The 15,926-nt window shown below is 37.0% G+C and overlaps 1 protein-coding gene across 11 annotated transcripts in view; it reads right to left on the reverse strand.

Moving 5' to 3' along the window:
* Positions 1–15,926, reverse strand: part of TANC2 (tetratricopeptide repeat, ankyrin repeat and coiled-coil containing 2) — a 551,137-nt gene that overhangs the window by 409,588 nt on the left and 125,623 nt on the right. For 2 of the 11 annotated variants that reach the window (XM_072645877.1, XM_072645873.1), the window contains exon 1: positions 4,344–12,049. The exons of the other annotated variants lie outside the window; for them this stretch is intronic. The gene's annotated coding sequence lies outside the window, so the exon portion shown is untranslated. Of the gene's footprint in view, positions 1–4,343; positions 12,050–15,926 lie in introns of those variants that run through there. 11 annotated transcript variants of the gene reach the window in all.

The raw sequence follows: 15,926 nt of genomic DNA on the forward strand, positions 1-15,926 counted from the left end.
AATAAGTTTAAAACAAATAGGTAATCTGGTTATTAAAAGTCAGGCCACTAAAAAAACAGAAAAGAACCAGAGTACATACCTTTTACAGATAAACAAACAAGGGATAGAGGTGATCACCCAAAGAAAAAACATATAAAGGTCAATTCCATGAAATTGGAAAGTTTTTCAAAAACAAAATCAGTGCAACTTGAATAAGAAGGGAATCAGTTGGGGGAGGTAATCTTTGCATCAAATATCTCTATAAACTATTTTATATCCAAGCTATACAAGGCACTGAAATATAAATATAAAAGACAAAGAACCATTTCCAATTGGATGTGCAGAGGAAGCATATGAACAGTTCTCAAAAGGAAGGCAAATTACCAATTAATATAAGAAAGATTGCTCCAAATCACTAATGCTAACAGAAAGGCACATTAAAACAACTGGTGGGGGGTGAGCCCATATAGTAGAGTAGATAAGCAGCCGAGTTCTCCTAACATTTTCTTTCAAACGATGTAAAAATGACTCAAATCAAATTCTGGAACAGCACAGTCAACAAAAGGTCAGGGTGAGACATTTTTCCAACTCAAGATAAATTAGGAGATCAGAAGGAAAGGTCTATGACACTGGGAGGAGCTGGCCTACAGTTCATGTGGCAGCAATATCAACTGCGTGCCTGGAAGGTGTCAACAACAGTAGCACCAGGGATTTCAGAAGCTCTCAAGTTGGACAGCAAAGAGGAATCTGGAAACTGGCCAGAAAGAGACTCTAAAAGACTTTCATGCTAATACTGGGTGCTGAAAATAGCACTGTTAGACAATTCCATTGTCCACACCCACTTCCCAGGAACAGTCTCAGTGCAGAGAGGGGCATGTGAAGTTACAAGGAATCAGGGGTTCTGAGGAGCAGTATCATTTTCAGTCCCATGGGAGTTGGGAACATTCCTGGGTAAGGACCAGATTACAGACCAGGAGAGCAGTGACCACCACTTTTCCCTGGATCATACCACCTTGGAATCACCAAAAACTTCCAAACACCCCATACTAGCTCTGAAAACAATAGAAAGAAAAAGGTTGATGCTTGGGACAGTGCTCCCCACTCTAGGAACAGAGCCTAACTTTAACAGAAAATTCCAAGTCAAAAAATGGGCTGGAAAAATGAGCAAATGACAAAAAAGGAATCTGATCATAAAAAGCTACTTTGGTGACAAGGTAGAACAAAATACAAACTCAGAAGAACAGTGTCAAAACAGCTACAATGAAAGCCTCAAAGAAAAGTTTTAAAAACCTAAATTGGACCCAAGCCCAACAAGAATACTTGGAAGAGCTACAAAATTATTTCCAAAAGCAAGTAAGAGTGGTAGAGGGAAAAACTAGGAAAAGAAATGAGAGCGATACAAGAAAATTATGAAACAAGAATTAATAGCTTGGTAAAAGAGACACAAAAAATACTGAAGAAAATAATGCCTTAAAAAATAAAATTGGCCAAATAGAAAAAAAGAGGTTCAGAAACTCACTGAAGGAAATTAGAATTCAGCAAGTGGAAGCTAATGACTCCATGAGACATCAAGAAACAATAAAACAAAGTCAAAAGAATAAAAATATAGATAAAAATGTGAAATATCTCATTAGAAAAACAAACTGACTCGGAAAACAGACTGAGGAGTGACAATTTAAGAATTATCAGATTGCCTGAATCAAAGAAAGAGCTCAGACATCATTTTTCAAGAAATTATCAAGGAAAACTACCCTAATATCCTAGAACCAGAGGATAAAATAGAAACTTTTTGGAAAACAGATTGAGGAGAGATCATTTAAGAATTATTGGACTACCTAAAAGCCATGATTTTAAAAAGTCTAGATATTATCTTTCAAGAAATTATCAAGGAAAACTACCCTAATATTCTATATATAGAATATCACCAGAGGGTAAAATAGAAATGGAAAGAATCTACCAATTACCTCCTCAAAGAGATCCCAAAATGAAAACTCCCAGGAATATTATAGCCAAATTTCAAAGCTCCTAGGTCAGAGAGAAAATATTTTAAGCAGTTGAAAAGAAACCAGGTAAATGCCATGGAGTCACAGTCAGGATCACAGAGAATTTAGCAGCTACCACATTAAAGAAGTGAAAAATAATAAGATATTCCAGATGGCAAAAGATCTAGGATTACAACCAAGAAAAACCTACCTAGCATAAATGAGTATAATTCTTCAGGGGAAAAAGTGGACATTTAATGAAAAAGAAGACTTTCAAACATTCCTGAAGAAAAGAATGGAGATGACTGGAAAATTTGACTTTCAAATATAAGACTCAAAAGAAACGTAAAAATGTAAACATGAAAGAAAAATCATAAGCACTCAATAAGGTTAAACTGTTTACATTCCTAAATGGAAAGATTCTACACTGTATCTCCTCAGAACTTTATCATTAATAGGGTAGTTGGAATTCTACATAGGCAATGGGCACAGGAATGAGTTGATTATGTTAGGATGACATAAAAAAATGGGATGCATTGGGAGAAGGGAGAAGGTGGAAAGAGAAGAAGAATGGGGAAAACTATCCACATAAAAGAGGCATGTGAGGAAGAGCTTTTACAGTGGATGAGAAAATGATGAGGGATAGGCAACACTTGAGCCTCATTCTCATATAAATTGTTTTGAAGAGGGAATAATATATATACACACTCAACTGACTATAGAAATCTATCTTACCGAATAGTGAAGCAGGAGGGGAAAGGGATAAAAGAAAGAAGAGGGGATAAAAGTAGAGGGGGGGTTAAGGTAGTGGTCAGAAGTAAAACAGATTTTTGAGAAAGGACAAAAAGTAAAGATGGAGAGACACACAGAGATAAAGAGAGAGAGAAAGAGAGAGAGAAGGATAAACAGTTTATGGATTTAACAGTATAGAAATATGTTTAACATGCATAACTGATATTATATTGCTTCATCAATAGGTGGAAGAGAATTTGGAACTCAAAAAATTTTTTCAAGTGAATGTTAAAAATAAATAATTTTGAGATAAAAAAAGAACAACTGAGGTTTCATCTCACACCCGGATAATTAGCAAAAAAGACAATAAACAGAAATAGTCAAGATTAGAAGGACTGATTCAACTATTCTGGAAAACAATTTCAAATTATGCTAACAAAGGATTAAAATGTCCATGACCTCTGACCCAGAGATAACACTGCTAGACATACAGGTCAGAAAAGTCAAAGATAGAAGGAAAGATCCATATATACAAAAATATTTCTAGCAATCTTTTTAAAATAGCAAACTATTAGAAACAAAATCGATGTCCATCAATTCACAAATGTTCAACAAACTGCTGTGTAATGAAATATTAGTGAACCATATCAAATGATGAATGTGAAAGGGAGAGAGAAGCATAGGAAGATTTACATACTGAAAGCTTATATACTCATAAACTGAATGCTATAAAAGAAAGTTATTGACTTAAATGCTGAAACTGAGTTAGGAAATTATAATAACCAAGGGAAAGCACCAAAGAAAAGATAGGGGAACGTAGCTCCTTCTATTCTTTGTGGAGATAGGAAAATATGGGTATAAAAGCCTGCATAATGTTGATATGTTTTAAAATTTTGCAGAGCTACTTTCCCCCCCTTTTTATTTGAGGAGAAGGGAGCACATGAGGGATACATTGAGGAATAAAAGTAAAGCTACTAACAAAAGGTTATTTTTTTAAATTAATGAAATTCTAAAGAGAAATACTTCTGATTAAGAGAAAAAGGGGGAGTAGTCTAAAGATAATATATGCAGATACATAGGGAATTCACCAACCACAGAAGATAAAAGAAAACCTCCCATATCTCTGATATATAATTTATAAGAATGTAGGTGTTTGCAAGTTGTCTGAGCCACTACGATGTGAGCTCCTTGAGAGCAGGGACTGCGTTTTTTCATTTCTTTGTATCTTCAGTTCTTAGCACGGTGTCTCATAAATAATAAAAAATTAATAACTGCTTATCACTGACTGTGGAACAAGTAACAGAGGATGATTATAAAAGCATGGCTAATTCTTATTGAAACAATGTCAAGCATAATAAAGCTCAGAATAAGCTAAAATGGGCAAGGAAAATTAAGGATAACAAAAAGGCACTTTTTGGGTTTTTTTGCAAGCTTTTTCTCAGGGGAAAAATAGGAGGATCAAAGAAGAACCACTCTGGATCATAGTCCAGATTGGATATGACCATGATAGGTGATGAAAGAGAAAAGGTAGAATTCTTATTTTGCTTTCATTTTCTCTGCCAAGGAAAATGATCTTTGGATTCAAAATGTCAAGATAAAGGTATCTAATAAGGAATTAATGCCAAACATAAGGAAGTTGAAATATTGTACCTAGCTTGATGAGTTCAAGTCACCTGGCCCAGATGAACTTGCATCCTTGAGTACTGAAGAAATCTGAATATGTGAGTGCTGAACCATTGTCTCCACTCCCTCCTAAAGAATGGGAGAAGTATCAGAAGACTGGAGAAAAAACAAAGGATTTACTGATTCTCAAAAAAGGGATGAAAATGAGAGTGCATACAAGCTTGACTTCAATTACTAACAAAAATCTAGAATATGTTATTAAAAGGATGGCTAGTGAATATTGAGAAAACTTTAGAATAGGGAGGGTTTCATCAAGAAAAGATCATACTAGATCAAACTCATTTGCTTTTCTTACAGTTTTACACAGGTAGACTTTTTTATATGGTTTACATATATTTTAGCACATTGACTGCATAAATTCCATGATATTTGCTTGGAAAGGATATAAAAATGGGAGTTAAACAATAGAGCAATTAGATCTATACAGAACCGATTGGATGGCGGGACAAAAATAGCCATTGGTGGTTCAACTTGGAAAGAGGTTCTTCAGGAATCTGTGGTTGGTCCTGGGTTGTTTCACATTTATACCAATGACTTGGATAAAGGCAGAGATGGCACACTTATCAAATCTGCTGATGCCACTAAGAAGTTTTAATCTCTCTCTCTCCCTTGTTCTTCATTACTACCTCCCTATTGTATATTTCCCACTATATCTTCCAAAGGTTTCTTAAAATTAACATGTCTAAAACAGCACTAATGAATGATCTTTCCTCACAAATCCACACCTTTCTAACTTCATTATTTTTATGAAGGGAATCATTATGCTTTCATTTGACAAGGTCTAAAACCTCAGAATCACTTTCAACTTTTGTCTCTCCTTGATCCTCTATGTCCAATTTGTTCCCAAGAAAATTTTTTTGATTCTAGCTCCACAAAACCTATAACACCCATCGCCTTTCTCTATTCACATAGCAATCACTCTAGTTCCAATTCTCATTGACTCTCACCTGGACTATTGCAACAGTTCTTAATTGGTCTCCCTTTTTCCAGTCTCTCTCCTAATATATCTTTCACACAGCTACCAAAGCGATATTACTAAAGCAGAGCTCTAAGGCATTTCCCTGCTTAAGAACTACCAATGACTCTCTAATGCCTCTAAGATCCCACACAGATTCCTCTGCTTGGCATTCACATTCTGCATCTAGCCTACCTGTCTACTGTTACTGGTCAGGTTGGGGAACCATATGGTGAGGTTTGGGTTGCTTGGGATTCCAAAATACCAACACCCCAGGTCCTGCCCAAATGAATTCAACCCAACTCTTCTTTTAGCCAAAGAAAAACAAAGTTTATTAAAAATTGGCCATATTGGGTTGATTCTTAAGGAGTCTAAGCATCTGTGACGCTTGTATTGACAAGCAGGCTGGATTGAATCTGAGCACCTTCATGCCAACAAGAAGGATCTTATATACAGAAAGACTGTGGAAGTGATCTAGGGGTAGTCAAGTAGTCTGGGGTGATGCGAGGAGGGGTTTTGGAAGGGTCTTGAGGAGGAGTCTAAGGAAGATCTTAATGGGACTGAGGTGACTAGAACTAAGAGAGTGGGATTTGCATGTGATCAAGAGTGGGAAACAGCTGGAGGCAAGAGGGGAGGTAACAGGCAATGGAGGAGTAGACTAGGTTAAAGGTACTTTATAGAATCAAGTATGGGAAGCAGCCAGAGGCAATTGGACAAAGTGATAATGAAAGGCTTATGGCCTCAGGCGAACATCAGATCAAGTGGGAAGATTCATGGACAGTTCAAGGGGGTTCCCAGAGTCTGTACCCCGACATACCATCATTATTACCTACCATTCTCCTGCATATTTTACATTCTGGCCAAAATAGCCTACTTCGTGTTCACTCTACACAATACGCTAGCTCCCATGTCAGTGCCCTTGCACAGATTTTTCCTCCATGCCTAAGATGCACTTTGTCCTAACTTCTTCCTCTTGGAACAAAATGAAAAGGATCTCAAGAGGAAAAGGTTAGTCTAATCTGTTTCATGAAGTCTAAAAAAAGAACATCACCCAGAGATAAAGGAAAAGATCATTCAACAATGGGGGAAAATATGAATATTTTCCTCCATAGAAACGGCATAGAAGTGATACTGTGGATCCCCCAGTATTATCACGTGAAAGGTTCATCCAGTAATTGTCAGAGGAGATGAATGAGTAGTGGCTGGTGTACTAACAAGATGTATAGTAGCAGCTATTTATCTACATGATAAAAAGAAAAGAAACATACACTGTCTTCCTGTGACATGGAAGCATGTACCTGTGACGTGACAATCTCCAAAGGTTTGCTAGAACAGATGACTAAGGCTCACTTCTATTCTTGCACACAAACTTGGGCACCAATTATGCTCCCTAAATATATTCAATTGCATTTTTAGAGCTTATGAAGGCTTGAGTAAGACCTTAGGATGATATGTGGTGCTTTCATTATTATTTTTAACTGAAGACGAGATTCAAAAGAGGAAGAGAGATACGGGCAGTGAACAGCAGGTTAAGTTGATGATATCTAAAAACAAGTTTGGACTCCAGAACTGTGAACTGTGGTGGGAGTGACATCTTAACCCGATGCCCTCAGACAAATTGGACTAGTTTTTCTTCAACAGATATTGAAATTGTCCTTGAGATTTAATTGGCTCCAGAGTTTAAAGCCTCAGGCTGTTGTTCTTACTTCCTGGATGCATGTACAAAGGAAGACTTCAGTCACACTCTCAGGGCTGGCTGTCAGAACACAGGGAGCAAACTCAGAAGGGGATTGTCCTCCAAGTACATCTTATTTTGAATATTCTTTCCCTATTGTTGGGGAGGGGAGTGGTGCTGAAGCAGGGGAAAGAAAGATCTTTTATAAACTGTTAACTGATTCAAATGATTATCAATAATAACTGTTGCTGTTTCCCACCCAGCCTGATGTCTTTCTTTTTCTTGACCTCATTAAAGGGGCCATGCCCTGGCTACTTCTTAACCAGGCCTATTCAATGAATGGGCATTGCTTCACCCTAAGCGAGTACCTGCAAAGACCTTGGCCTAAAGAGTCCAAGATCTCCCAGAGAGTGCATCCTGGGTCACCTCCAGTCATCCTGATGAATATCTGGTCACTGGATTCAGATGGCTCTGCAGGAGAAGTGAAGCTGGTGACCTGCACAGCCCACTCTCACTCAAAACAAAGTCAAGTGCAAGTCATGTCATAATTTCTCTAATGGCATGGTATTCTTCAGCAACGAAGGACAAACACAATTCCATGAGTAGAAGCAGATGGCTCAATAGGGACCCAGCTAGCTGGGTAACTCAACTCCTCCTCTCTTGTCTGCCTCCCTTTCCCCTTCCTTTTCCTCTCCAAAGGACAGTAAATTTGGATGGCCAAAAGATGCCCAGTTGACTTGGGATTTACTGGCCCCTTTCCTTTTCTTTTCTTTTCTTTCCTTTCCTTTCCCCTGTCCTGTCCTCTCCCAAAACCTTAAACCTACTGCATTCTGAAACTGGGATGCCAATGGGCCCCTGCCTAAGGGCTCCTCTGGACCCTCCTAGCTTCAGAGTGATTATCAATAGTAACTATTGCTATTTCCCACTCAGCCTGATGTCTTTATTTTTCTTGGTCTCATTACAGGGGCCAAGCCCTGGCTACTTCTTAAACAGGCCTATTCAATGAATGAGTGTTGCCTCACCCTAAGTGAGTATGTGAAAAGACCTTGACCTAAAGGGCCCAAGGTCTCCCAGAGAGTGCATCCTGGGTCACCTCCAGTCATCCTGATGAATATCTGGTCACTGGATTCTGATGGCTCTGGAGGAGAAGTGAGGCTGGTGACCTGCACAGCCCTCCTTCTCTCAAAACAAAGTCAAGTGCAAGTCATGTCATCATTTCTCTGATGGCATGGTCTTCTTCAGCAACAAAGGACTAACACAAATGATTCAAAATTGTCTCATTCTTTCCTGTGCAGAATCTAAACTTCTAGGGGACTGGCCTGAATCAAGCCTAGGCCAGAATGGTAACCATGGCTTAAAACAGCTAGGCCTAATAGGCTCCTGACCAGGGATAGAATGCACCTAGCAAGATCTGTTAAGAAAGTATTTGCTTAGAGACTTACAAATTTAACTGAAAGGCTTTTAAACTAAATACATTCACACATACACACACGCATCCATTAAGCTAGATACTTTAGACAGGAAATACAGTGTAAGGTAAGAACTACAATAAGTAAATTCAGAAATTCTTAAGAAACAAAATCAAGAAAAGGAGTCAATAATAAAAGATAAACAAAGTATGACTAAAAAGCAAACTGAACTTAAAAGTCTATGTAGTGTAATGCATACAACACTGGACTGTGAATCAGGTAAACCTAGGTTCAAGTCCCACTTCAGACACTTACGAGCTGTGTGATCCTAGACAAGTCATTTGTTTATTTTTTACATATACAATACAATCATGGTAAACAAACTTCAACATTAATCATGTTGTGAAAGAAAAATCAGAACAAAAGGGAAAAAATGCAAGAAAGAAAAAAACAAAAAAAGTGAAAATAGTATGCTTTGATACACATTTAGACTCCATAGTACTTCATAGTACTTTCTCTGGATGTGGACAGCATTTTCCATCATTGAGTCTTTTGGAATTGTCTTGGATCACTGTATTGCTGAGAAGAGATAAGTCTTATCATTAACTATGACAGACTGACAATATTGCTGCTGTTGAATACAATGTTCTCCTGGTTCTGCTCACTTCACTCAGAATCAGTTCATCCACCTGCTCATCATTTCTTATAGCATAATAGTATTCCATTTCATTCATATACCACAACTTGTTCACTCATCCTCCAGATGATGAGCTTCCCCTCAATTAGGCAAGTCATTTAAACTCCTGTTGTCTGAACTACTATTGGGCCACGTGAACAAGATAAAGACTAGATATTTTTTTCGATCCTCCCAATCTCTCCAAAACAGAAATTATGTATAAAAATTAAGGAACTTCAGGTATCTTCACAGTCTCAGATCTCATGTTCGTCCTTTGCTGCCAAAAAAGACCACGCCATCAGACAAATGATGACATGACAAAATCCAAAAGAGGATTTAAAAAAAACAACATTTACTGATGTTTACTCACCCTGAGCTCACTCAGCATACCTCTTTCCCATGCTCCACATTACCAGTAGCAAGTGTGTACTAACAGGCCCAAGGATAAGTCCAGATTTACACCAAAATCCAACCCCACAACTCAGTTCCCCCACCTCTCTCCAGTACTAAGGCGTCCCTGCTTCAAGCTATGAAAGACAACCAGGCAGCTCCAGACTCCTAGGAGCAAAAGCCTGCCAGAGGACACAAACTGACAGCACCAGCACAGCAAAACTCTGAACTATGGGTGCCAGGCCAAAGAACTAAGTAACAGAGAGAGCAGGACAGGATAACAGGGCAGGACACTGTGTGTGAAAGGGTTAGGAGGAAAAAAATGAGAGTGCTATATAGCACTCCATTAAACCTGAGGAAAACAGCACAACAAGCAGCTAGGGCCAGTTCTGGTCACCTAAAAGTCAGTTGGGGCAACCAAGGATTGCCCAATAGAAGAAAGTTAAGATACTTTGAAATTCAAACCCCAAAGAAATCACAATTAGAGGGGAGGGAGTCAAAAAGTGAGTAAGATGGGGATACAGGGGAAGGGGAAGTGGGGGAAAGACTGAAATTACACAACATTTTAGGAAGAAAACTCAAAAGACCTTAAACATAAGCAGATAAATTAAAAGAAAAATCAGTAACAACAGAAGGAAATGTGGTCTCCAGATCAAGAAAGTAAGTTTAGGCATCAATGAACAAATAATACAAAACACAGGGAAACTACAACACATGATGACACAGAGAATAAAACAGAACTACAACATACTCTCTGAAGACATGAGAATTATGAGGGCAGTATTCATGACCTCCACAGCAAAAATAATGGGCAGAATAGAAAAACTGGAATCCATAATGGGAAGCATCACCAAACATCAACAACAACAACAAAAAGAGAACAAGAGCTTGAGAATACAGCAAACTGAAGGGCAATCTAGAAAAAAAAAGAAAAAATGAAAAACTTTAAAAGAAAATGTGCTCACTATCCAAGCCAAAAATACTGATCTCAACATCAAGATGGGTAAAGTCAACCTAAGGATCAAAGTTCAAACAGAATAACATGGCAGGGAAAAAAAAACTTATGATAATAAAGGCAATAATAGAAGGGAACTGCCCAGAATTTCTGAACATAGAAATGAAATACCAGAAAATGAAATACCAATGAAAAGAATTCACAGACTACCTCCAGAACAAAACAAACAAACCAAAGGCCACAAACTCCAAGATATAATAGTTAAATTTAACAGTTCAATTGAGAAACAAATTTTGTAAGTGATCAGGAGAAAGACCTTCTAATACAATGGAAAGGGCATTTGAATAATGCAAGCCTATTCTGCACCCACTAGGAAATGTGAAAGGGAATGGAATAAAGTATTCCAAAGAACAATGGAGCTCAGGATGCAGCTCAGGGTGACTTATGGCAAATGTGAGCTTAACCATATATGACAAAAGATGGACATTAAATAATAAAGAAGAGTTTGAAATATTTTTAGAAAGAAAACCAAAACTGAAGAGATTATTTGCTTCTTGAAAAACAAAAATGCAGGAAAAGTGAATATATATATCAGGCGCAGGCACCAATAGCAACACTGACAAAAGAGATACCAGGAAAAGACTTCTCTCTAAATGTACACAAAGAGACAGACAGGAAGGTAGAAATTTGGTAAACATAACAGTGAAGAGTTGGACAGAGGGCATGATAGAACCTGATGACTTCCTAACTACAAAGGAAATAACTTTTTTTTGTAAGACTACATTATAACATGAGATTGTACACAAAAGGTGGGGAGGTGAGCAGGAGGAAGGAGAGCAGTGTGTGATGTACCAAAGTCAAATCAAGGACTAGCAATGAGGGGAAGATAACCTCTTTGATCTCAAAAAGAGAAGAGTCTACAGGGGAATGGGTGAGGAGGAATGGGGAAGGATTGAAAAAAGGAGGCAAAAGAAAGGGTGCTTACTTTGCAGATGGGAAGGTTCCTATGAGTGAAGAGAGATGGTCTGTAAAAGGAGATGGAGAACTTAAAATTGGGTATGGCCGGAGGGATTTGAGACTTGAAAAGTCTACTTGTTCTATGTGGGGTCTGGCAAGTTGGAAGCCCTGAGGACAACTGGGCACCTGTGGGAATGGGAGAGTGTGGAGACAGGGAGTAAATCTCAAGGGAAATGTGGAAAAAAGTTAACCAGGGCACAATGTAGATCAGTGGCGGGCTGAATAATCAGGGATATGGTAAGGGAGGTGCCTTACTATGGGGCAGCAGCCTTTCTTTATCTGCAATAATAGCTATTGTTCTTGGAATGTGGCAAAATAGAAAAGGGAAATCCATGGAGCAAGCTCTACAAAGCAATGGCAGAAACCACCTAGAAGACAGAGCCTAAAATGGAAATGGGAAGCTTAGACTGCAGGAGGAACAGAGAAAAGAGAGAGAGAGATCAGATAATTACTGGAGTCACGAATCTGAGAAGGGTCTAAAGAAGACAGAAAGAGGGCGCAGATAATGAAAAGAATGAGAGAAAACCTCTTCAGAAAGAGGCACATAATATGAAACGAAAAAAAAAACCCTAATGAGTAGGACTAGCTGAAAGGGAGGACAGGAAGGGGAACTCTAATCCACTAACAGAGGGGAAAAAAGAAGAAATATATAAATAAATGAAAGCACCAAAGAAAAGTAACTAATAAGTAAAAACCAAAAGGGAAAGAATTAAGAAATAAGAGGGGGGAGCAGGGTTAAGGGGAAGACAGCCAGTGGGAATAGGGTTACCTTAAAGAAAAAGATTAAAGTAATTTTGTATCTGATGGAGAATATTACTGTATCTACAGCAAAAGGGAAAAATTATTAATTTGGAAAAAACCAATATTTAAGACAAATGGAGAAAAATATAAATATAACTCATAAATTTAAATGTGAATGGATTAAACAATCCAATAGAAGGAAAAAGAGTAGCAGATGGGGTGGGGAAGGCCCTACAATCTGTTACTTACAAGAAACATTTTAAAAACGAAGATATATACAAAATAAAATTAAAGGTGTGAAAACAAATTTACCAACCATCAAGTGAATCCAAAAAAGCAGCTCAGTCACAATCATGCTATCTGACAAAGCAAAAAGAAACAGAGATAAACAAAGAAAATCTATTATGCTGAAAAGAACCGGAGAAAACAAACCAATAGCAGTGATAAATTTATACATTCCAAATGCCTTAGCATCCAAATTCATAATGGAAATATTATCAGAGCTCCAATAAAACAATAACATAATAGTCACAGGAGACTTTTACATCCTTCTATCAGTTTGAAACAAGTCTAATGAAGATAGCATAAGAAAAAATACAGAACTGAACAAATTTCTGGAGAAACTAAGAGTTAAAAGACTGATGGTATCTTCTAAATGGGAAAGCAAAAGAATAGTCATATTTCTCAGAACCAAATGAAATTTTCACAAAAACTGACCTACTACTAGGGCACAGAGATATGACAAACAAATGTAAAAAAGCAGAAATAGTTAATACCTCCTTTACAGACTATAATGCAATAAAACCAGAATTTGGTTTAGGTACCACAAACAAAAGATATAGATCCAAATGTAGGCTTAATAATGAAATCTTAGATAATATGTGGGCTAAAGGACAAATCATACAAACAACTAAGAAATAATGATGAATCAATGTATCAAAATTTTGGGGATGCAGTTAAACTAGTCCTCAGGAGGAAAAATCACATCCTTACAAACATACATTAACAAAACATAAAGCAAACAATTAATAAACTGAATGCGTTTTTAAAAATTAAAAAAATCAACAAATAAAATAAAACATAAAAGGAGATATTAAAAATGAGAAGGGGAATAGGAAAACTAGAAACAAAAAAAAACCCACAGAAATTATAAATAAAACCAAAAGCAGGCTCTTTGAAAAGAATAATAAAATTGATAAACCTTTACATAATCAGATTAAAAAGGAAAGAGCAGTCAAATGTTAGAGAGGATGTGGAAAAACTGGGATACAAACACACTGCTGGTGGAGTAGAGAAGTGATCCAACCATTCTGGAAAGCAATTTGTAACTATGCCCAAAGTAAACCATGCATTCTCTTTGACCCAGCAATATCACTACTAAGTTTGTATCCCAAAGAGATTCTTCCCTTTACAAAAAGGAAAAGAATCTATATCTATAAAAATATTGATAACAGCTTTTTTTTTGTGGTGGCAAAGAACTGGAAATTGAGGGAATGTCCATCAATTGGGACAGGTTGAACAAGTTGTGGCATATGATTGTGATGGAATTCTATTATGCTATTAAGAAATGACAAGTAGGATACTTTCAGAAAAACTTGGAAAGACTTACATGAACTGATGCAAAGTAAAGTGAATGGAACCAAGAGGACACTGTACACAGTAAAAGCAATGTTATACCATGATCAACTGTGAATGACTTAGCTGTTCTCAGCAATGCAATACAATTATTTAAGACAGTTCTGAAAGTCTTATGATGAAAAATGCTATCCACCTCTAGAGAAAGAACTGATGGCGTCTGAATGCAAAATGAAGCATACTGTTAGAAACATGCTTGACACACAAAAAGGTATCGAGGAAAATTTATTACACCAGAGTTCAGAGGAACTGAATACTTTGGCCAAAACGTGTCTTCATCCTCTTTTCAGGAGGAGGAAGCACTGAATATAGAAGTGAGATGAGCTATATACTGTTAGTTCAAGGCAGATCCTCCCACCAGGAGACAGATTGGTCTGTTCTCCATGAGGTCACCATCTATTCTACATGCCCATTATATAACCACCCTTGGTGTGATTCCCCCTCCCAAACATGCTTTAACATAAAACCCATGATCAGAAAATGGAAGGATAATTTTATGTGGGGTGTGTCTGCTTATATACATGAGGTTCATTAAGCAAGTGCTGTGAAGAAAAGCTTTCTCCAGGTTATTTTAGGTTATTTTCCCTGACTAGTTTAAGCTACTTTTCGATTCCCCCTTATCAAGAACTTTGTAATTTTCTGAAGACCACTGTCTTCTGATTGGCTGAGTCCACCCTCAGTCTGCTAGCTTTCTTATTATCTGCCTTATCAATGACTTCGTCAGCTAGCAACTCTGGAAACTTTTTGCTGTCTCTCACAATACTTAGAAAGAAAACAAATAATTTTCTTTACTCTTTTGGGTTTTTTTTTTGGTCTACTTTTTCTTTTACAACATGACTCATATGGAAATGTTTTATATGACTGCACATGGATAACCTGTATCAAATGGCTTTCCCTCTCAAGGGGGTGGGAGAGAGGAAGAGAGAATGTGAAAGTCAAAATTTTTTTTAAAATGTTAAAATTGTTTTTACATGTAATTGGGGAAACAGAAGGAGAGAAAATCAAATCAGTAAAATAGTAAATGAGTAAGGTAAAATCACAGCAAACCCAGAAGAAATAAAAAGAATAATCACCACAGTTCTCTGATTTTTTGGGGGTTTGGGTATTCTGTTTATGAACATATTCCTCTGTTTCTTTTGTGTCATCAACTTTGTTAGCATTTAACTGGGCATAATATGGTCTGACTATTCACAGGAAAATTTTATCAAACTTGAAAGAACAATTAGTACCAATACTTCACAAATAATTCTCAAAAATAGAAAAAGAAAACACCCCACCAGAATCCTTTCATAAGACAAATTTAGTTGTAATACCTAAACCTATGAAAGATAAAATAGAGGAAAAAAAACTTATAGGCCAACAACATTAATGAACTCTGACTTAAAAGTTTTTAACAAAACCCTATCAAACAAATTACAGTAAATTATAAATATCCAGTAGGACTATAATGAAGAGATATTAAAAGACACTTCCAACCTCTCTCTTTGTGGAGGTGAGAGGTCCACAGTTACATAGTGCACATGCTTTTGGATTTTTTAATGTATCAATCAGTTACACTGATTTTTTTTCCTCTCGAAAAAATACTGTCAAATGGGATGGTTCTTTAGAAGGAGTAGAGGGAGAGATATCTGGAATAACCATGGTGATATAAGACAAAGAACACACTAAAAAAAACATTTTAAAAATCAATTCTCTATGCCTGTTTCCTTTTCTATAAAATGAGACTGACTTGTCTCTAGGTTTCCCTTCTACTCTAAATTTGTGATCCTAAAAACTAGACATATAATGAAAGAGGACAAGTTTTACCTCATATATAATAGTTAAGATAGGACCTATGACTGAAATATACCTCTAGAGGCAGACTTTCTTCAAAAGAAATAAGATCAGTAAAGGGAGAGTAGAAAAACACTGTTCATTAAGGAGATATATTCATATGAGAACACTGAAGAACCAAGTGGGAGGAAAATGGGGGACTTATCTCATATATCCTTCCCAAACCCATCCCCTAAGAGCTACCCTATATGACAAACATATGTTTATATGTATATGGAATTATATGTATAGGTAGGAAAAAGAATGTCAGCACAACAGATTAAT

This window comes from Notamacropus eugenii, chromosome 2, assembly GCF_028372415.1.
Source record: "Notamacropus eugenii isolate mMacEug1 chromosome 2, mMacEug1.pri_v2, whole genome shotgun sequence".
NCBI lineage: Eukaryota > Metazoa > Chordata > Mammalia > Diprotodontia > Macropodidae > Notamacropus > Notamacropus eugenii.